The following is a 5,781-nucleotide window of genomic DNA, read 5'->3' on the forward strand; positions in this document are numbered from 1 at the left end:
GTTTAAAAACATATCTGAAAGGATTTTACCATGCACACAATGTATCAGTTTTCCATATGGACCAAAACAGTCATCTGAAGCCCCCATTCTCTTGGTTGTCTTTCCCCAGTCTCACAGATGCAGTGCTAATTGCTTGCAGCTTCGGGTCCTTTTTAACATGAGGTAACAATTTCAGCATCTTGGGGTTGAATGCTGCATTTGTCAGACATGCCAGGTCTGTACTTGGTGTTGGCTTGTCAGGAGACTGACTCCACATGGGGATCAGCTCACGTGACCTGGGGAGGCTTCCTGGAGAAGGTCCTGTGTGTGCCACTCTTAAACTTGGTGTGACTGTGTGGTTCCGCGGCCAGGGCGCCTCTTGGTCAACCTGGCAGCTTTGAGTGATGGCCTGTTGGGACTAGCACAGGCATTTGAGTCCTTCCAGGCCAGCTGTGGTTTTTGAAGAATGGTTCTGGAAGTGGCATTTATTCACAGACCTACCAGCTGGGCTGGTCTTAGTGACTGACTTGCCCTTTGCCGCTGAAGGCAGACTCCATTTGGGACACATCTAAAATTCGTTTTGACTGGATTGAGAAGACCAAGAAGGCCAAAAAGAAGGGAAGTGACAGGATTCTGCTATCACATCTGTAATTAGGGAGCCATGGGTCTAACTTCGGGGAATGTCTGGACCTTGTCTTGTTTTGCACCTTGTCTATAGTTCTGGTCATTGGAGTCAGGCAAGACTGGCTTCCAACAAAGCTCTGCTATTAATGGCTGTGCAATTAGGGGATAGCATTTGACCTCCCTAGCCTCAGTTTCCTCATCTATAAATTGAGATGATGGTACCTCCCGCATGGGTGTGTTATGAGGACGACACGGTGTTGCTGAAATGCCTAGACACCTTGTGCTCTGACCGGCCACTGCACGGTCAGCGGCTACATGATGTCATTTTGACTCTCTTCTCCTCCTGCATATGGGATACACAGCTAGAAAAATAAGGCTCTTGCAAACGAGTGTTTTAGGAGCACTTATATAGGTGTGCACCATGTAATGCATGTGTGCTTTATGAGGTTTCAGTAAATTTAATGTTGGAATTATATTTTGAATATACTTAGGGAAATATAGAAAGGTACTCCAGAATAGGTCGCTTTATAGAGACAATAATAATTTTCTGAATCATTTTGATTTAGGCTTTTTATATATCATATTTGCGTAAAATGAGACAACCCCCTCACCCCCATGGCTCCCTAGAGGAGCAATAGCAATGAGTAAACAGTGTTTGCCTCCCGGAGATGCTCACACTCAATCCTTCCTGTGTTTCTCCAAAGGGCAAGCTCATTTAGTGCGGTGGTCAGGGGCTTGCTACCCTTTTATGTGATGAGGGATTGGCCCCAGTCCTCAGCTGGCTAAGACTTGAACTAGGATGTTAAAGTTGAAGAGTCAAGATGGGTCTGTGTGACAGAACAAGCAGCAGAAGGGACAGTCCACCAGGGAACTTCCCGAGGCCACCTTGGTGAGGTCCTCACCTTGCCCCGGAGATCCTATTCCTAGTAAATCCATGTGAAGCATTAGAACTGCACCTGACACACAGTAAGTGATGCGTGCTGACCATCATTATTACCACTACTATTATTACAGTACTGGTTGAAAGACTCTCTGGGATTTCTCTTGAGTTGTCTTTCCAAAAGGGTCTTCCATTTTACAAAATCAAGGGGTGGATTTTGGAGCTAGTATCTGCACAGCCAATGAAGGGGCAATTTGACAGCCTTAGGATTGAATCTACAAATCACCTCAGACCTTCTATGTCCTCCTCAGTCTCCCTAAATAGCCAAGACTAGCTGAGCTCTGGCTGGGTCCTTCCGATTTACCTGGACTATTGCCGTCTGCGGAATCCTGCAGAAGCGATGAGCACCTCATTGTGTATTCACCCGATGGGCTGATGGAAATGGAATGCAGCCAGACTGCTAAGTCCACACTGTCCTGCATTTAGGCCTCAGAAATCTGACTCTGAGAATGTACATCTTGCATTGCAATCTAGATTTCCAGAGGAAAGTTTTGGACAGACTAACCCAGATCCAGGTCTGGGTAATTTAAAGCCTGGGTGAAATGAGACAGAAAGATCCCAGAATATACAAGTCTGAGCTTTGGCTGGGAAGATGTGGAAGAATCAAGGTGCCAGACAGCTGGCTTCCCTCCAAGTGTTTACCATACTGGGGCCGTGGGGTGTGGGCAGCCCATGTGCTTATTTTCCCTTCCCCCTTCCTCCTCCTACCTTTCTTCTCCCTCCTCCTCATATTGTACATAGGCTAAAGAAATGTAGGAACCTGTGGGACCAGAGGGAAGGTAATGAGGCAAATGAGCCCAAGGAATAAGACTTTGCCCTGGTTGAGGATACTGTGGGTTTACAGTGGATGATCCCTCAGACTGCAAAATGTAAGGGCTGGCCTTGGACTTTGGATCCCAGTGTTTACCCTCCTTTGCCTAGGTGTGGACCTTCTTCCCCAGAAGGCTTGGTCTTTAGGAGAGAAGATGGCATGAGACCTGGGGTTGTATCTAGGAAACAGGGAGATTGTGGCAGCCATGGATTCAGACCGAGCTAGTGACAACAGGGCTGCTGTTTTCTCCCTGCCCCATGCACCCGTCTCTGCCTACCTACCTCTCATTCTATGGTGCCCAGGCTGCCTGCACTATGTAGGCACCACAGACCTTGCCCTGGGCCTCCTAAGAGACCTCTGAGGCATGCAGCTGGGATCCCGCTCGTGGGCCTTTCTCTGAGTTCGCTTCCCAGGGGAGAAAGCACACGCAGCTGGGACCAACTGCAGCTCCTTACTGATGTGCCTGCTACTCAGGCAATAATTGTTGTTCAGTCTGGGACTGCTTTCTCTTCTTTCTAAAGCATCATGTCACATCAAGTCCTGAGCTCTGAGCCCAGTCTAGCCTCTTGAACAGGAGAATATGTGCTTTTATAAACCCATAATATTGCTGGTGCTGCCCAGAGGACATATTTCCCCAGTTCCTCCCCTCCTCCTGCAACTATGTACCAAACTAGAGGAATTACTTTAGTAAGATGAGGGTGGGTGTCTTGTGACTGTCACTGCTCCACTCCCTGCAGGGGAATACTAGAGGCCAGGAGGGTGGTAAATGGCAGACACAGCCCAGGTTGCATGTCGGGTGGGCAGGGGTGGGGGGACACTGGCACTGTGTGCACACCTGCAGAGCCCTGACTTCCCTCTCGCGTACCCCGACGCACCTATCCCAGGGCCACAGTAAAGGCGGGTCTTTCATCCATGGATCTCACGGTCCCCAAAGGCCTCAAATTTGGATTTTTGAACATTTTATCTCTAAAGATATGCTAATAGAACTGGAAGAAGGGAGTGATCATCAGCTTTAAACTTCTGCCAAATTTTGCTACCATGCCTGTGAATTTTAAAAATAAATCCTATTATGTTGTGAATAGGATGATCACATTGCCTTGTGTATGCTTTAAATTTTACATGTGCTACATGTGCTACATGTGTAAGTTTCTAAAATGTATCACAATCTTCAGAACCCTATTTAGACATCTCTTTGTTTTAACATACCTGGAGCCTCAGACCTCAGGCCTTGCTTAACGTCACCTCTTGGTAGACTGTGGGAAAAACTGTTCACTTTCCACATGTCATTTCAACTTCAGGGAATCTAAAGAACTAATCCCTGTTTCATTACAGTGGCTGACCGAGAAACTTAACAGAAGACCATAGGGGAAGGGAAGGAAGATAAGTTACAAACAGAGAGGAAGGCAAACCATAAGAGACTCTTAAATACAGCGAACAAACTGAGGGTTGATGGGGAGGGGGTTGGGGGACAGGGAAAATGGGTGATGGGCATTGAGGAGGGCACTTCTTGGGATGAGCACTGGATGTTGTATATAAGTGATGAATCACGGGAATCTACTCCTGAAGCCAAGACTACACTACATACACTGTATGATAGCTAATGTGACAATAAATTATTTAAAAAGAAAGAAAAGAAAAGAGAAAAGGGAGAAGAGAAGGGAAGAAAGGAAGGAAGAAAGAAAGAGGAAAGAAAGAAAGAAAGAAAGAAAGAAAAGAAAGAAAGAAAGAAAGAAAGAAAGAAAGAAAGAAAGAAAGAAGAAAGGAGGCCTTTTAGGTTCAGCATGCACAGTTCAGCCTCTTTCTCATGCCATTTTCTGTACTGTCCTGTCTCACACCCCCACCACCCCTTAGGAAGTCAGTCTCACTCACTTACTTATTGCAGCCTGTTCAGCTCTGGCTGATAGTCTTGAGTCCTTTACCTTTAGATGATGGGGCACAACCATAGCTGCCCTTGGAATCAAGGGAGGAGTTTTTTAAAAACTGCTATCTGGGTCCCACCCCCAGAGATTCTGAATTACTTGCCATGGGGTGTGATCTGAGCATGGGGAAAGCCCAGGTTAAAAGCTCCTCAAGTGATCTTAATGTGCAGCAAAGTTTGAGGAACAGAGCGCTAAGATAGTGGTTTGAGAACATTAGCATTGGAACTACCCTACAACCCAGCAATTGCACTACTAGGTATTTATCCAAAGGACACAAAAATACTGATTCAAAGGGATACATGCACCCCAGTGTTTATAGCAGCACTACCAACAATAGCCAAATTATGGAAAGAGCCCAAATGCCCATCAATTGATGAATGGATAAAGAAGATGTGGTAAACACACACAAAACACACACACATACACACACACACACGGGAACATTACTCAGCCACAAAACAAAAAAAGAAGAAAGGAAGGAAGGAAGGAAGGAAGGAAGGAAGGAAGGAAGGAAGGAAGGAAGAAAAAGAAAGAAGAAAGAAAGATCTTGCCATTTGCAATGACATGGATGGAGCTAGAGACGATTATGCTAAGTGAAATAAGTCAGACAAAGACAAATACCATGTGATTTCGCTCATATGTGGAATTTAAGAAATGAAACAGATGAACATAAGGGAAAAAAAGAGAGAGGCAAACCACAAAACAGACTCTTAACTACCTAGAACAAACTTAGGGTTGATGGAGGGAGGGAGGTGGGGTATGGGTTAGGTGGGTGATGGGTACTAAGGAGGGCACTGTTGTGATGGGCACTGGGTGTTGTATGTAATTGATGAATCACTAAATTCTATTTCTGAAACTAATATTATGCTGTATGTTAACTAACTAGAATTTAAGTAAAGACTTGAAAAAGAGGCAAAAAAAAGAAAATATTAGTATGTATCAAAATAATGTTGGGGGCTTATTAAAAATGAGATTGCTGGGCCCCATCCCCACAGTTACTGAATCAGAGTTTCTGGATGGTGCCTGGTAATTGCATTTCTAACAAGTTCAAGTTCCTAGGTGATGCAATGCTGCTGATCCAGGGACCATATTTTGAGAACCACTGTCCTAAAAGAAAGGAGCCAGGGACATGTGCTCAGAGGGAAATATGAGTGAATGCACAAATATCCAGCTATTTCTTATTCTCAAACTCTGCAGTTGTCTTTCAAGGCCAGGACACTTCTAAGCTCCAGAGTACGGGTCACCACATCTGCCACTGTACAGAAAGTCCAAGTGAGGTTAAGTTGGGGTCCAGGCAGCTGGAGGCCCAGTGGTTAGGTAAGGAGTGGGCCTGGAACAGAGTCTGGGGGTCTGGAAGGACTCTGACCAGAAATGTGAGTCACATATGTAACTTCCTATTTTCTATCCACATTCAAAAGAAACTAGCAAGAAGCAATGAGATTAACTTTAACCTAATTATCCAAAATCTTATCATTTTAACAGGTCACCAACATTAAAAATCACTACTG

Source organism: Acinonyx jubatus, chromosome B3 (genome assembly GCF_027475565.1).
Source record: "Acinonyx jubatus isolate Ajub_Pintada_27869175 chromosome B3, VMU_Ajub_asm_v1.0, whole genome shotgun sequence".
In the NCBI taxonomy this organism is placed as follows: Eukaryota; Metazoa; Chordata; class Mammalia; order Carnivora; family Felidae; genus Acinonyx; species Acinonyx jubatus.